This window comes from Leptosomus discolor, chromosome 23 (assembly GCF_034619465.1).
Source record: "Leptosomus discolor isolate bLepDis1 chromosome 23, bLepDis1.hap2, whole genome shotgun sequence".
In the NCBI taxonomy this organism is placed as follows: Eukaryota; Metazoa; Chordata; class Aves; order Leptosomiformes; family Leptosomidae; genus Leptosomus; species Leptosomus discolor.
The window spans coordinates 8,069,710-8,087,864 of record NC_141413.1 but is presented as its reverse complement, the minus strand read 5'-3'; positions in this window follow the sequence as shown (position 1 = coordinate 8,087,864).

Sequence of the window (18,155 nt, the reverse complement as noted above, 5' to 3'; positions counted from 1 at the left end):
TTTTCCTCTTTAGCTGTGCTGGGAAGAACATGAAGGAATGTAGTTAAAATTCAAAAAGGTTCCCCTTTATCATTACCATGAATCAACACAATAAATGAGCCCCTTCAGAGCACGGTAATAAGAATTTGATAAATCATCAGCCAAAAATTAACTAGATGTCAAAACAATCTTTGGGAAGTGTGATGGATTAGGGGCGATAGTGGCAATTAATCTCCCAGCATGAGTTCACAGGAGAGACTGAACACTGGGAGATGGATAGGGGGGAGACCAAGGCCTCACAAGGTCAGGACACTGCAGAAAGGAATGAGAGAGGGAGAGAGAGATGGAGAGAAGAAGAAAAAAAATTCCACTGAGTCGGCAATACCCAGGCCCCCGGCAGCCGAGGTAGAGGTCAGTCACATGCCTTTGAAAACCTTTCTGTCTCCAGCTGCTCTCTGTGATGAGGCAAGCACTTTTCTGCTCCCGCTAATAAATGCCACAAGCCAGCTCATGGGGTACAACACATGGCTGGAGAGAGCCAGAGACCAAGGCAGGCTTCACCGGCAGGGCTGACGCCTTTGTAAACAGTAACCGGGGCGGCTGGAGATGGCAGGATGCCGGAGGGGGAGCAGAGGGAGACAAATCCTTCTCTAATGTGTGAATTCATCCATAGAAGGCCTGGCAGTGGGTGCGCGTGGCTTGACTAATTCCGCCTGAGCACAGGAGGGGAGAGTGCAGGAGGAAAGTGCCGCTGCAGTCATAAATCCCTATCCAGCTGGCAACACCACTTCCTCAGCCTTCCACCTCGCATGGAGGTTTGCAGCCCTGTCAGAAGCTGCAGAGACAGCTGCGGGCTGGGGCAGTGCTCCCTGCCCCAGCACCAGTCCAGCTGCATCTCCCACCACCAGGCTCGGGTCCGCAAGACCCCTCTGACCACACCACGGAGAGCCGTAAGCAGGGAAGGGTTTGCACCGTGGCACAGCTGGGCCACTCTGCCCGGCCCCTGCTGGGCTGCCTCGGCAGGGGTAGTAAATAGCAAGGTCCCTAGCTCCTGGGGTGCAAGTGTTGGGAAGAAACTGTTCACTGGACAGGCGGAGGCTGAGGGAAGCAATTCTGCTGCCCACCTCCACCTCCTGACACGCAGCAGGTGAGCCAGGCCAGCGCAGGTGTCAGCTACCGCAGCCCCACTTGCCTCCACTGAGCGGCGGTGGGTCCCACCAGAGCTGTCAGCTATAAACTGAATTAAGAGCTTCATATTGGAAGGAGGCAATTCACATGGCTGCAAAAATTTCAAATGAAGGATGTGCAAACCGTGCAGGGTTCAGACTGACCTTCCAGAGCTCCCAGAAAGGATTTTACATTGACGTTACACATGAAACACGGTCATAATCTATGACCTTTTCCCAGCCTCCAAGACAACCTCACAAATAGCAATGGTCTGTAAGCCTTGTCATGGCACCTACGTGATGGCTTGGGCTGGGGATGCCGGAAGAGGAACAGGGCGGAAGGTGTTCAAGCTCTGCTCCCCCAGCCCAGCCTTTGACACACAGGCTGGCTGTGACAAAGCAGACCACCTCCGCGCGCCTCAGCTTCCCTTGGTCTGCAGTGCAGGTGACTATACAATGAGGCAGCTTGCCACTGCAGGAAGCTTAATCTGCCAGGGTGGGGAAGCACCCTGGGACATCCAGAGGAAAAGGTGAGAGGATCAGATCCTGTGTTAACAAGGTCAGCCTTGCAGAGGTGCACTGAGGGTACTTCTCCCCCACAGATTCCAGGATTCATTTCTTAAACCCCTGTACATCCCTCCTTTCCCTCCCTTCCACTCTGGGTAAGTGATTATCTTTACCTGTGCTGGTTACTTTTGCACCTCAGATCCTAGCTGCAGCACAGGCTCCCAGCTCAAGTGAAGCACTGTACGAACAAAAATATCTACCATGAGTCAGCCACTGCTTCGCTATTTTGCTGCCCTAGGCAATTGCTTGCTCTGCTGGCGTTGCGTAGCTAACCTAGCGCTGCAGCTACTCCCTGCTCTCCTTTCCCATTATGTCCAGCCCTTGGTAATTACGCGTACGACAGCATCTCTGCTCTGAATGTGGATCTGTGCTGGCAGGACTTTTTGACCAGCGTTAGCTGGGCCAGATCCAGCAATTATGTGCACAAGGGGTGGTGGCAAACACTGCCAGTCTTGCCCGATTTATGCTCTTCCTTCTTTGCACAAAATCTGTCACCCGGAATCCTTTGCAATCCAAACAGGAAAAAAAAAAAGGGTGATGAAAGAAAATAAAAAGTCGGGCAATCGCCTGGCAGCGCTTCTGCTGACTTCTCACACTTTGCACTGGGCCTCAGGGCATGGAGCTCCCAGTGACATTTCTCCCAGTAAATGCAGAGCCTGACACATACTCAGGATTGCACCAGCCAGTCAGGGTGACACTGGGAGCACAGACAAGCCTCAGCTGGCTTTTTTAGGAGTGACAGTGACCACAAGAAAATAAATAATCTGGCCTGGATCCTCTGCAGCCACACTGCTGCGGTTCTCCGTTTCATCACTGAGGCTTGCAATCCTTTCCTGAGCTGTTTAGCATCTCTCCTCACATTTTCACTGCTGGAGCACTGTTGGCTTTCACACACACTGTGCGCTTCCCCTCAAGCGACAAGGAACAAATGCTCACGCAACACAGAAAGCGCCCATGGGGTGAGGAAGGAGCGCCTAAGACTTACTGAAAACATCTGTGGCTGCTTGCTTTCACCACTGGCTATCTTCCCACTCCAAGCAGGGCAAATGGACCAGGAAGCAGCCGCTAGGGACAGTGTCTTGGCTCACCAAAGGTTCCTCTCTCCTCAACCATCACCCTGGCTCACGCTGACACCAGCTGAGAGAAGGGACAGACAGGCTTTGCTGCTGACAACCCAAGGGCCTCCAAGGACGATAAGGAATGCAAGGTCTGGGCAGAGCATCTGGCAGCAGGGAGGAGCTCTGCACAGTCCCGATAGCTCTAGTCATGACCCGCAAGCATCTCAAACGGGATAGCAGCACATGCAAGTGATATTTTGAACCCGAGTTGTAAAAGCAGAGCTTGGAAGTAAAAGTGGTTGTGAAGTGAAACCAGAAGTGGGAGCACCAGCGAAGCAAAATGTGACAGGCAGCGTGAGCTGTGCTCCAGCAAGCTGTTAGTTCCCCTGTCTCATCTCACGAGAGGTGCTGTTTATGGACTGAGAAGATAAAGACTCCAGATGCAGCTGTGGCAATATTGCTGTCAAACTTAGCCTGTTTGCACTGGCATGGCACAGAGATTCAGTTATGCTGGAGACTCCACTACAGTGGATACTCTACAATGACAACGCAAGATACCTTCCTTCTCCTGAAGAAGTTCAAGTCCAGAGCAGGTTGCAAACATTGGCAATTTTTATTCTTTGGTTAGACGCCTCAGGGCCAAGTACTGTTGTCACTAGTGTAGGGTATGGGGTCAACTCACTGAAGTAGAGAGAATTAATTCAGATTTATGCATTTCAAGGTTGATAGTGTCTTGAAACAGAGGTGGTACAGCAACCTGGCTGAGATGGAGCATCACTCCTCCTTGCTTGCAATGCACAACATGCTCTGCACCTGTCTCAGGGATGTTGCAATGAGAAAGTCATTGGCTTCTCCATTAAGATAAAGCAAAATATTTGCTGCCGTCACCTGAATGGGCATATCCAGCTCAGTTATGTCTGCCACTATAATCTGATAGTCATTTATTTACTGAAGTAGTGTTAGCTCAGAAGCATTGTGTAGTTTTCCCTTCCCTACCTAATGTTGCTGCTATGTTAATAGAAATTCAGTTACAGAACAGGACTCGCTCATTATTACTCGTTAGAGGCTAAGGATAAGCCTCCATTAGCTCTGATTGCTTTGCTGCTGCGTATTCATACTGTTGATAACACCTTTCTTAAATATTTGCATCCTTAAGAAGCAGCCTTTTTTTTTTTTTTTTTAATCTTATTGCATCTTTCATGATTTTCTCTGGGTTGCTCATACAGTTTTGTGTAAGAGACAAATGCCTGGCAAATGTTTGGATACTGCTGGCTGCTTGGTGCATATCAATGTCAGAAAGACGGGGGGGTGGGGGGCAAAAAAAAAAAAAAGAAAAAGGGAGAAGAAAAACCCTGCCCAGCTGGAACATTTTCCCAGAATGCCTGCCTCTTCTCAAGACAGACAAGGCTTGGATAGAACAGATGTTTCCACCCAAAAGCAGATGTGAAGATGTTACTTTCCCAGGGAGGAAATGTGTGGTGGGGTTTATTATTAACCAACAGCCCCCATATGACAGCTTCCCTCGACCAACAGTTGGAAAATCTGGAAAGAGCCATATCCCTCCAGTCCAAGTGGTGGCAGGAAACAGCCAGCCCTGGTGGACCCCATTGATTTATTATTATTAATTACAACCCAGAAATGACCAACAACATCTGGAAGAGCCAAACGTGGAAGAGAAAGCAAGCTTGAGCAAAGGGGCCAAAGTTTTGATTCCATGATGGCCTTAGCATACTGCTGAGCTTCAGGAAAAGCAGCTGCCAAGTCAGTCTGAGCAGCCTCTGCAAGGCAGCAGAAGGAAAGGTCTGGTAGCGCGGTGGCCAGAGTGAGGGGGACTTACACAACAAGAAGCAATCCTGCACCACACGTGGAGTATGCCACGGAGCAAGTGACAGCCCTAAAACCAGAAGCACTGGAGTTCTACAAGCACAATGCTGAGCCTCAGAAAATGATGCCCGTTAAGGACAGGCTCGCGCTGTGCCACACTGAGGGCCTGAACCCGCGTCCCCACACAGCCCTCAACGGCACCGCGCGCGCGGCCGAGCTGGCCAGCCGACTCCCGCAGCGCTGCAGCTACACGACGTCACTGTGCTGTAAAGCAACTGACGAAAACAAGCAAGAGAAAGAGAAGGAAGTTCAGACCAAACCCCAAACCAAATGCAGTGAATAAGAACAGAGATCCATCAGAAAAACAACAGCAAAGTATTCCAATGATAGAACAAAAAGCAGAATAGATTTTAAAAATTTAAAGGATTTGAGAAATGACCAAACCTCTAGTGACGGGAATGTACAACAGAGAGCTCTGTAACTAGGTCCAGAAAGCTTAATCAAGCGTGGTTACCAGTTTGGGACTGGAACAAAATAAACCAACAGTTCACAGAAGGCTGATCAAAAGCAAGTGGGCCTGTGATAGGTAACACACAGATGTGTGCAAGCCGGTTGACAGCCGCATGCCAAGAGGAATTGTGAACAGAACATTTCAAGCATCAGCAGGCCCCTGTGAGCCATGGGTCAGCACGGGAGCAGCATCACTGGTCACTCACAGTGCCGCTCCTGCCTGGATAACCAGTCTGGGCCTTTCATTTCTCGCCCTGCCCAGGTGGCTGCAGACACACTGCACTGGGCTGCTCTGAAAGCACCGTGCTCTGTGCCCGACACCAGCACACGGGCGTGAAGGGGAGCCCCGATCATTACTTGAGCAAACCGGGTACCCAGCTACTCCAGCTTTGGCAGGTGCACACGTATTTTGCTGAACGGAGAGGCCAGTTCAGCTTCACTAAAAGCTTTGGATTTCTTTAGTCCTTTTACTCTACAGAACTTACACTCTTCCAGATTTTAAAACAAACATTGAATCAACTGTTACCACTGCCAGTGTAAAATAAGCCATTCTCTGCTTCTCTGCTGACACCCCCACCTAAGGACACATGGACACTTTCCCACCAGGTACTGGAGAGCGCAGGCTCCCCCCCACGCACGCCAGCTGTGGTTAACCCACAACCTGAGAGCTCGTAAAACATCTGTTTGTATTTTCAGAGCAGTATTAACATTGTCAGACCGTGGCAAATCTGCTTAATTTTAATAGACATATGTATAATACACAAGCCAAAATACACTTAAAATGGGACATGTCAGAAAATAAACAACTATTAACTAACGAAATAAAGGAAGTTATTTCTTGCGCTTTCTCTCTCTCCCACACACATCCCCTGCAGCCACAGTTCAGTCATCTCCTCCTTGTGACTCCCCACTGCAGCCTCACACCCAAGAACTTCCACAGAAAAATAAAGATGCCTCTTCTAAGTGTGCTGAGATAGCACGGGAGGGAGCGCAGAGAAGAGGCGAGGCTTCTGCTCGCGTTTGTGTTTTCAGCATCAGAGTAGCGCTGCCCCAACGGTCAAGATGCCAGTCCCTTTCTGAGGAACTTTTAAGAAAAAAGCACGACATTCATGTGAAAAATCAGCCTCACCAAAACACAGAACGGTTCTGGCCCAGAGACGGCAGAGCACCACTTCAGACGCATGGGCTGGACGAGGCATCAAAAGGCCTGACTTTCAGCTGTGCCGTTGGTGGTGGTTACGCTGGAAGCTGTGCTTGGGGGAAAGGGGCTTTGTGCACCAGGAGCAACATCTCCTGTCTCTGAACGTGCCTGCTGTAAAGGATGACTGCACTTTCTTCGGGTGTTTTAAAGTTCCTTCTTAAAGAGGAGTAACAGTTGCATCCTTCGATTCACTATACCCTCTCTACCTTCATAGATGTATTTGTAGAAATTGAACCTCAACGGGTCATTTCCACCTCTGCCCTTTTCCGTAATTTATTTTGTAAGGTATATACTGCAGAAACCAACTGCACGGAGGTGAGGAGAACTGCCCCGTAATTGAGAACAATATCTCCAAGGGGCTTTTCCAATGAGGTGCAGATTTCTCTGGCATATATTTTCAGAGCTGAAGTCAGTATAATGAAGTCCAGAACTTTCAGGTTTCCCTTTTAATATATCCATCATGTCTAGATCCATTATTGACATGTTGACTTTCTTGTTTCTGATTTAAGCTGCCAGACTCAGTAAAATTGCCTTGACAGCTTTAGCATTTGTGGCAGAACACTGACATGATGTTACTTACAGCTAATTAAAGTTGAGAGCATAATAAACAATCTTGGGATCCTAGCAACCCAATTTCCTCGGGTATTGAGTTTGCTGGATCTTGACCCAAGTTCTTTGAAGCTCCAGCGAATTTTGAGACTGATTTCCCTGCTCCGTGGATTCTGGCTCTGGAAATCAGGGTGCCTTTTGTCCCAGCTGGATAAGACTAAGAACACACCGGCCCAGCCTGTCCAAGGAAACGGTGAGTGATGAGGAGAGACACAGATGGGTAACTGGCAAGGAAATGGGAAACTGTGAGATGCTGGAAGTGGGTTTCTAGGGCCATTTCACCGAGGCGAAATGGGCCAACAGGTTATAGCTAATTAGCAAAGGGATGAAAGAAAGCAAAGGAAAATTTAGACTGATTACCAGGAAACCTTTCCTACCGGTGAGCTCTGTTAGGCTGCAAAATATTCTCTCGAGGGGAGCAGTGCAAACCACGTTGCTCAAGTCATGTAAAACCGGCTGGACAAAGCACTGCAGTACAGAGCGCTGCGAAAGGCAGGCACTTGGGGTAGGAGCGTGAGCGTGAACAAGGGGACAGCACAGAAGCAGATTTTCTGTTACTAGTCCACAAGATCTTGGAAACTTTAACTGAATAGGTTCAAGTTTCCTTTCCTCTCCCGTTCCATCTCAAACCCAGCTTGTTTCACATAGAAGTGCCTATCACAGTGGGAAATTACATACCCACAAAATGGAAGAAAATGTCTTTCTCCCTAAAGATCAGTTCAGTCAAGGGCAAAATGTCACCTTTTCTTCTCATGAACATGTTTTTGTCATTTATTTTGTTTTAACACCAAAAGAATAAAACTTGCCATACTCAAATCAGATTCTTAGAGCTGACTCAGCCAGCAAAATCAGCATTTTTTTCTTGTCTGCAGTGAATCAAAAATCACTACTCACTTGTGCGGAATCAACTGAAATTTGAGGTGAATTAAATCCAAAATCTCCCTCTGTTCCTACAAATGACTGACATGCCTTCTTTATTGCCAGTTTCTTGAGTGCTATTGGACTGATTTCTCCCACTTCCACTGTATCTCCTCATTCTGCAAAGTAGGGCAACAACAACATTTCACATCTCTTTTTGCAGACTTAAATGCAGTGCAAGCCTCACTGTGACTTGAGCTGCTGTAAGTCATGAGAGCAAACAACAGTTGCATTAAGTTAGATCTCAATGAAAAATGTTCTAGTTCAAGCCTGTTAACTTGCATTTGTGCATATGAAGAAGAGCAATTGCTGAAGTTACAGTAAGATGATGATGCACCTAAAATGTCAACAGATAATTTTTAATGGATTTAGTAGACCAACACAAAGGCTGTGGTGGTGCTCTTGATCTTGTAATTCAGCTTAAAACAGTCTGAAACTGAACCTCACGTTCACACAAGGGTTTGCTGTATTTAGAAGGATTTCAACCACTATTCTTAAGCAGGCAAAGTTTCTGGGCACAGACAAGGTGCCCTCTGAGAGGTGAACCGGAGCATGTGTATATCGTAAGAGAAAGGCTCTTTGAGTCCCAGCCAGTGCTTGAAGGTATCCTGGTGCACACGTAGTAACTCCAGGGAGGCCAAGAACCAAATTCATCTCTATGGCATTGCTCCAAGTTTCAACTCATAGGGCAAAAATAGTATTTAATGCTTTGGAGGATGCTGAACTGTCTCTGGATTTTGTAGATCACCACCTCTGTTCCTCACTTCCACACCGCCTCTGCAGGGCAGGCTTACTGCAGCATGCACTTCTCCGTGCATGCTTGAGCAGAGGGGGGTGGGAGAACCACACTGCCCGATACGGCGTTTCTGGCCTGTGGCTTCAGGTTGAAGGCTTGGAGGATGTTTGAAAAAGCAAGACAATAAATAGCCCCAACCTCAGGCCCACCCCTAAGGGTTATTTACCAGAAAGGAGCCTGCACCGCCCACCACAGCTGGGTTTCTGGGCAGAGCCATGTGTGGGAAGAAAGCAGAGAGTAATTATTGACCAAGGGAAGTGAAAAGCTCGGGGGTTAGTATGTCTCCAGGCAGCACACCTCCCTGGGCCTCTGGTGGAGACCTCTGACACCACCCCCGAACAGCACTCACTCGCTTGTTACTTCATGGCTTCGGGGGAGAGGGGGATGAGTAACGCGGGGCTGGACACCCTGCCTCCTCCTGGCTGGTGCTGGCAAGAAGCAGGGAGGGGAGCTTAACTACCTGACAAACTTGGCTTGGAGCAGCCAACGGCTCTGAAGGCACCGCAGGGCGAAGCCTGTCTCAAAGGTGACAGCGGGACATTGGAACAAAAGGTACGGCTGGAGGAATGCCCCTCTGCTCCGGGGAACTGAGGTGTGGATCCAAGCCTCCCACCCTGTCCTTTCCCAGGAGCCAGAGAAGGCGGCATGGGCTGGGCCTGAGTCTGGAGATGCAGAAGAGACAACTGGTTGCAGATTCACTCCCTTTCAAGCTTCATTTCTCATTTGAGCCCTCCCCGTTCCCTGGTGCTTCATGAACACCGGACTTCATTTCAGTTTGCCGGCTGCACACAGTCCTTTTTAGTAGGCAGGTACACACAGAACAGATGGCAGAGGGACAGCAAAGGAAAATGAGCATCCACATTTCCCAAATCCTATGCCAAAATCCCAAAGTTCCCAAATCCTCACAGGCTGCACCCTTCTCTGACTCCAGAGCACTTAATGCAGCAACTGAATTCACTGCAGGGGAAAAAATAAACACCCCCCCCCAACCAAAAACCCCAGCTCCTGGATGGAGGATGCCTGCGAAGCAGCATTTCCTCCCTTTTGTCTTGGCTGGGGCTGTTTGCAGCTCCTGATAGCTCAGCCTCTTTATTCCTCACTTTCAGACTCTTGTTCCTTTCCAGCTGGGCTGTATGTGTGCTCCAGCGATCCAGTGGGAAAGGTGGTGTGCAGTGACCTCCAGTCATTAATCAAGCTGCCTGAGCCGGGGCCTTTTCACAGCCAGAGCCTGATTATTGGCTCTGGGGAGCTGCGTAATAAAACGACAAGGGGAGCGAGTCCATTTCCTGCCGCCAAACTGCTGCCATCAATTCACGCTGGGGGGCTCGGGGCAGGCAGCGGGAGGGGGAGAGCAGGGAAAGAGAATCTGTCTGTGCGAGTAAACACTGCGGGGTCTGCCGGCCGCTACCCAGCTGCTGTGTGCGTGTGTGGGAGCGCAGACGTGTTCACGTGTGCACCAACGGTGCTATGTAGCGGAGGGCAGCAGACTGGAGGAAAATAAGGTTTTACAAAAAGCTAAAATCGAGGACTAAAACCGAGGCCCAAAGCCAGGATCCAACTCTTGATCCCATTCCTTCAGAGGCCCAGATCCAGTCTGTAGCCACTTGCTTTATCTAGACTGATATTCACACTGCCACACCTAAAAAGCTCAATTTTTTCAGTGGTAGCCCTTAAAAACAGCAAGAAAATTAGGTTACTTACAGAAGTTTAGACTACAACTTTAGCTCAGATTCCCAGACTGTAGCCCAGCCTAAGAAACCCCCAAACAAAGTGACTGCCTCCACACCCATTTTGACTTTGGTGTCGAAGTTACCAGGGTGTGAGGGGTGTACCTCTCTCAGCAACGAACTGCGGCTGCAGAAACCCTTGTTGCCAAATACCTGCCATGCTTCTAGGGATGATAGGGATCCATCCTAACAGCTAGGGAAAACAAAAACAAAGCCCCACACAACTACCACAAGATCAACACTGGAAGTATTTCTAACTAAGATCCTAGAGTCCCTGTGTCTAGGAAAACCGGGTGATTGCATTCTGACACTCCTACTGCCAAGGAACAGACTGGATGGTAAGTACAACTGGTAACAATTTTCTAAAATTGCTGAAATTTCTTGTTCTTTTCTTTTTTTCTTAGTTAATAGTTCTTTTGTCCTGACTCTAGACATTGTGCTAATCAGTTTATATCATATGGGAGCTATCAGCAGAGACAGTCAAGCCTGGGGATATGTAAAACCTTTCCATTGCCTGAAGAATCCAGAGAGACCTTTGACACTTGCCAAATTCCCTTGCAAGGGAAGGGTAAGGGAATAAAGTCAGAGCCAAAATCTGCAAAGTCATTTCTTCATTAGACTTCAAATACAATCTCAAAACTTTCCTCTGCTGATACCATGTCTTTATGGGGCAACAACAACTGAGGAACTGTTTTGTTAAGACCGCTCCTTTTCAGAAAGTTGGCTCTGCTTCTTGCACACTAGTCACCCGTAGTCTAGCCTGGCCATCTGGCCCCTCAGCTTGTTCACGGATGGCTGCTGAAGAGCCAAGCGTGTGGAAGTTCAGGATCTGTTGCAACCTGCCAGGTCAGCTGCTCAGATGTGAGCAGACAACACGGCGTGGGAATGGCAGCAAAACCAGAAACACCTCTGACGTTTTTCTGGAGCAATGACCTCCGAGACAACTTACTTCATCAGAGTACTTTTAGTTGCACATGTAGAATACTCTTTGAACCTGACTGATCTTTGACATGATCCTTAAAGTTGGTAAGAACCTTGCAGAGAAGCAGAAGACACCCTCCCGCTTCCCTCAGTGTAGCACGGTAGAGAGCATCCCAATAGCGTCTGCAGAGGTGTAAATGTCCCCATGATGCATTGGGGAGTGGGGTCTAAATACTTTGCTGAAACATCCCGTTAAGGATTGGAAATGTAAGTCTGATGTTGTCCTTGCCACCAAGGTAAAAACAACCTTCTGGTTTAAGCAGAACCTGAATACCCGTACTCCTCCATCCTCCAGACACCCAAACCCCCCAAAAATCCAAGATTAAAAAAAGCAACAAAACCCCACCGTACCACATATGAAACCACACGAGGACTGACAGGAGGTACCACAGAAGCTTCTGTTCCACAGTCCAACCCGTCTTTTTCCTTTTCTATTAAAATAAATGGAACATGGAAATTGGGGAAACTGAACAAAGTCAATTGAAAGCAGCAGACCAGAACCCCACCAGTATACACCGGCCGAGCCAAGTGTCTTCGATGGAGTCAGAGCACTCTGCAGCATCAGAGACCCGAGCGCATCACTGATTATCAGGTATATTGATCCTCAGAGAGTATGTAACTCAGCCCAGGCTTCAGTCCCGGACCTGCAACACAATGGTTGCACCAGCAAACTCCCAGCAGCCAGTGCTGCCAGCATCTGGCACGGGGCTTGTATAAAAAGCAGCCAGTAAATCAAGGTGTGCAAAGGAAATAGTATCATTAATTCTCACATGTGCATCTGAGCAAGAAGTGCCTGATAAAAAAAGACCCATTTGCCATTGCAACTATATCAAACCTTCTACAAAAAGTCACTTTGAGGTCACTGTTTTTGTCCAGTATTTCAATACATTAAATGCAATTACTTCATTGTTGATTTACCTGTCATTAGAGGCATGTGTTTGAACATGATTTATTGAGTGAGTTTTGTGCCAGTTGACTTGCAATAGATTGCACAATATTCAAAAAGGCTCATTTGCTTGGCATTACATTAGAAGCAGGGTGATTGCAACACAAAGCAATGTAAATGAGTTCTGAGAGGCTCCATCATTCATGTTGTCATGTACTGAATCCTATTATTATTTATTACCATAATTGTACTGTGTTTCCTGGGGCGATAAATTAGGACTGATGGGTCCCGCTGACAGCCAAGGACTGGACTCGCTCTATATAATTTAATAGGGATACTGTTGGATCTCTGCTTTGAGGAGACTTAGGGAGGAATTTAGTAACTAAGCAAAATCTTTCCTTAAAAAAAATTAAAAATAAAAGCAGTGAGTTCCCCCCCTCCCCGCTTCTCCCTTGGCAGCAATTTAAGTCTTGATAAAAGCTGCAAAGGAAATGGGAGCACTCTGTCTTTCATAATAGGATTGTTAAAAAAATCACTGCCCTGTGTCACAATCTGTTTTATGCTCCCTGCTGACAGGCAGCCTCATGACGCTGGGAACAGAGGGACAGAGGATGACTTAAAGGGATAGCAGTGACAGCTTCTGACCTCTAGCATACCAGCTCCAATCCAACCCACAACTGCAAGTAGAAGTTGTTCCTAACCGACGGCTGTGGGGAAGGAGAGAGGTTATCCCTGCATCTCACACACAAACACTCGCAAAATGTCACCAAACCCAGCTTTTCCTGAAGGCTCATAAAAGAGGCTGCTGCCCAGCCTGACACATTTCACTTCTCACCCAGGGCCTCTCTCGAAGCTCAGCGCAGCCTTTGAAAGCCCAGCGCTCCCCTGGTTCACACGCCCGCAGCGGTTTGCAGGCAGTCTGAAGTACGTGTTTGACCAAGGAGTTTCCGTATTTCAGATCCTGGCGATGTTTTAGGCATAAGTTTGATATCAGCCTCCTGTCGACCCTCCTATCTGCCAACTATCGCCTGTTCTTTCTGCTGAACACTTCTTCCCATGCAGTTGAATTCTCAAGCCCCGAGGGGCCAGTGCAGGGCTCTCACACAGCCCTCATAACCCTGCCAGAGAGCAAACATAGCACAAAGGTGGGACTGCAACTCCAAGCGTATCTTACAGCCACCACCTGTTGAAACCAAGCAGTTTGCTCATCCTAAACTCAGGTGCTTCGGGCTGCAAAACACAAGGAGGAGTCATGAAACTTAGCTCTTATTTTTAATTCAACTGTCAAAAGGTTTTGGAGTGGGACGGCTACAGTGACAATACCAAAGCCAGGACAGGGTTAGTCTGGGTTTGCTGGTGTGTTACCGTAGGTGGTCCATGGCGCTGCTATGAGCCATACAGCTGTTTTATTCTTGGCCCAGCTGGGACACACCTTCCCCTGTTATTCAAATGAAACCCAAACACTTTTACATAAGCTGCTGATGAATGGAAACTGTGACCTTTCTCTCTTCTATTTGAGCTTGGAATCAGAAATAACAGTAAAACCAAGACAAGGGGTTTTTCCCATCCCACACATCACAGGACTGGATTTCAAAGCACACAGGATACACAGTGATGACCAGATTATCACTGGTCTGCAACTCACTGGCAGTGAAGTACAGGGCAGCCTTTAACAAAGCACAGCCTCTAACAGGCATGAAAAGCTTTGAGAACTTCAGGGAAATGTGGTTCTGCTTGCTGTAAAACTCTCTGCTCTCCATTAGTGCAGAGAACCAGCAAAAAAGGATGTTATTAAGGCCAAGAAGATGAAAGTGCTGCATTAGTATTGCAATTGTTCCTTGCTACAAACAAAGAGAACAAAACTGCATAAACCAGTGCAGCAATGTTCTACCCTTAGAGCTAATGGACAAAGTCCCAGCTGCTGAAGATACAGAGACAGCATGAGCAGATGAGCCATTAGCAAGAAGCAAAAGCTTGCATGTCCCGAACAAAACCCAGGAGAAGCCCTGTTAAGAGTGCTGTTTGCAAAGCTCCATAAAGGAGCCTATAAGCAGGACAGGGGAAACAAGCAAAGTGCGTCTCAGGTTCAGGTATCCAGATTAAGATTCAACAACAAAGTTCTTCTTCCCATGCTTTTAAACACCACTAACACTCAATCTTTCAACTACGCTTCTTGTAAAGGGACTTAGAGCTGCAGAACCTCAGAACTGTTGGACTGGAACAGGTTAATGGTCCCTACAGTCTTGTATGTTCTATTTGTGAGCAACCAAATGTCCATAAATCCTCCTAGTGGACAATTTTATGGAATAATCAACACCTCAGGGATATTTCCTTCTAACCTTCCCTGAGTTAGTGACTGGCTTATGCCCTGAGGCATGAGAGCTTATTGACTGGATCCATCTCTTACTCAAGTCTATATAGATATCTGTCAATTCAGGTCAATTCAAATGAAATTCTATTGACAAGAGAAGCTACACAAAATGTTGCCAAACTGTGAGAAAATGACAGCACACCCCTACCTTCCCTGACCCATCTGTCAGAGGTGGATACAACCTGCACTGTTTTTACAGAGACTTACTCACAGCTTCATCAAAGAGAAATTGTCCTTGATTTAGCTTCAGTGACTTAACCGAGCTGAGCTATGCTAAGCATAAACAAGATCCATCCTGTTTCTCTATGGACACCATCAGATGTAGCATGAGCACATCAAAATGCTGAGGTTGTAAACCCGTAATTGTGTTAGAAAGAGGGCACTAGAGATACCCTTCTGCCAAAGAGCAGTAAGCAGTGGCCGCAGACAGAAAACCAGAGCAGTGCCTGCACCTACAGCTGTAAGACTTCCAGCATCCCCGCTTCCCCCTCCCTGCTGATTGCTGCTCCAGCTCATGTTCTCTCTACCCCACACAGACATATGAAACTTGTCACTCAGACATCAAAGGCGCTTTTCGCTCACCCCTTCTCAGCAGTGACACATTTTTGGCCAAGCACATCACATTAGTAGAACTTGCTGTCAAACAAGAAGGCTCTCAAACAATGGAAGGATTGTACACCGGGCGGCACGGCTGATGGGCAGATCACCAGGTAATGTGATGCAAGAGCTATAAAATATCTCAAAGACATAAGTGAAAAACACAGAGCTTACTTTTGAAGAAAGACTTGTGGTTTGTACAGATTTTTTTGGGGGGTATAAATTTTGGAGCAGACTTTGGCATCAGATTGATTGGGTTTCCAAACCCAGCTTTAGTTTAATGTGCACTTTTCCTTAAGCGCTGCAGTGTTTCCTTGTCTTCTCCAGTGCCTCCTTCCCTAGCACATACTCACCGTCTTTCGTTACTTGAAACAAACTATGGGCCAAGTTCACCTGGCCTCATAGAATCAGTGAAAGTATTTAAATCATACCATGTGGCACTGTAACCTGGGCAGAAACAGTCTGCTGCTCACTAGCACTTTTCACCACGAAACAAGAAAGGCTCTGCCGTGCAGGACACTCTTCATGTTGTGGTTCAGCCCCAGCAGGAGTAACAAGGACAGCTTCTGTGAGAACCAGCACCTTGCAATAGAAGCAGGGTGAGCACAGGCCACACACCTGAACCAGCCACCCATGGGGACGAGCCCCGGAGACCTTTCCCAACAGAGGCCTTCAGTGCTCTGGGTGCTGATTAATGAGAACTTGGGGTTGGAGCTTGGTAATGGTGGTGAGTCTTTTATATGTATCACTGGTAAGCTAACGAGTATCAAGAAATAGTATTAAGGAGAAAGGAGAGAAGGAGAAAGAAAACCATGCCTGTGACTGTAACCCCAACTCAATCTAGCCACTAGCCAGCTAAGTGACCCCCAACAGTTTTCTTTCTTCCAGAGCCCCTACAAAGGCCGGCAGCTCTCGCAGCTGGGGCGGGGAGTGTCTGGGCAGCACATTCTGCCGTGGCTGGGCCAGCGGCACGCAGGGCACTGCAAGCAACTCCTACAGGGGTGTCAAGCCTGCCGGAAAATCATCCTGCTGTTGTCGGGGCTGGATCTTGCTTCAAGGCACAGAAGTGCAGGAAACGAGCACGGCGCTGCCCTGTGCCACGGCGAGCGCTGGCAAGCTTTGGTGCTGGATCTCAGCCGTCACGGCAGGCCGGGAGTTGCCGCACACCTTTAAAGGCCAGAGCGTAAGCCATCTCTTCCCCTTCCGCATGCCCCCTCCAGCACCCAGGGAGCAAGGGAGAGCCCTGCACCGCTCAGCTGATGGGCTAGTGAAGAAGACAGGGATAGGTCAGAGCAGCTGAAGCCACCTTTGGCTTCAGTCGTGCAGGCCACTGAACACCCATTAGCTAGCAGGGGGTTTCGGCCCTTAGTGCCCTGGCCTAGACTCAAATCAGTGACCTAGCAATCAAAGGCTGCACAGCCCATTAGCCACCTAGACTGTCTCCTGAAGGGATGTTTTGTGCGGCTTTGGTGAGCTCTCGTAATCTATACCTCCTTCCACACATCTCCAGGAATATTCCTGTGATACAAAGTATGAGTGACTAGAGAGATGAAGATATTAAGCATGTGTCTTTGTCAGTTATGGCCATTATCATTAGCAGACTAGCTACTATTCCCTATATATTCCTTTTAGAACCGTTTACAGCTGAAACATTTTTAATGGCTCGATGAATATGAATGCAACATTTATAACCATTTACACATATGAGACTTTGGGGCACATCCATCTTTCATTGCAGGCACATAACCTCCCATTACCGTACTGTCACACTGAAGAGGGAGTGGGGAGAAGAGGACCCCACTTTGTAGTGAAAGATGAGGACATTATTTCTGCCTGTTTTGTAAAACACATGTTCAGAAATCCCCCTCATTGTCATCACAGACTTCTCTCCCCAGTCACGCACTTATTTAGACTCTTTATACTTTCATTAACAATGGAAAAATGCAGGCCGTTACATCTGTTAGCAGACATAATTTTAGACAAATACAACTTCTTATCAAATAAGCCTGCAATAAATGTTTCATGAACAGAACCCTTCAATAGAACTCCCAACACTAATTTAATGAGAAGTATCAAATGATTTTTTTTTTTTATTCTGATATCTCCCCTGAGACAAATGATACTTTGCAGGCCTATTTTTAACAAATGAATTATTGACTTAAACTGGCACAATTAATCACAATATAATGGGATCAGGGGATGTTAGAGGCTCATTCAGCACGGCAGATGATGAGTACTGACTCTTCCAAGAAATGAGGCTCTTTAATCACTCCCAGATTAACAGCTACATGCTTTCAAATTTCAATCACAGGGAACTGGCAGTGTGGAATGAAAAGGGCCCACTCCAGCAAGAAGGAAGAAAGCAGGAGGATTTCTTACCCCATGAGAGCCTCAGTGCTCGTTGTCTCAGAAACAGGCACCCAGCTTCCCCCGGGAAAAGACAGGATCTAAATCGTGCTGCATTTCCAAGCGTTCTTCCTTCCAGTCTTTATCAGGTACAGAATTTGGTTTCAGGAGGACAGAGCATGCTCGCAACCCATCGGGCTGTTTAACACCTGCCCTTAAGGGAAAATCTTCAGGACTTAACAGAAAAAAGCCTCTTAGCTAACCCTCTCATTAGGATAACTGTTCCCTCAAGTTTTTGCACTTTCCTGCAAACGGCACTGCTACATTGCATGCCCTGTATACTAAAGGTGCTGCTTTGGAGTTATGTTTTTATTTCCTTTGATCCTCTCCACAGGCTTATAAAGACTCCCCTACGGCTCCCCCCTACCCGCAGCTCCAGAACTGGGTTCTTTATGCCCGCAGCCCTGCATCCAAGAGCATCCAAACTCTGCAGGCAGTGGGGTCCCAAGCAGATCGAGCACTCTCTCCTTGCACTTCCTATAGCTCATAAACTAAGGATCTGTCCCATCTATTTAACGGAGGCCTCAGGTTCTGAGCTACCAAAGCACTGGGGACACTA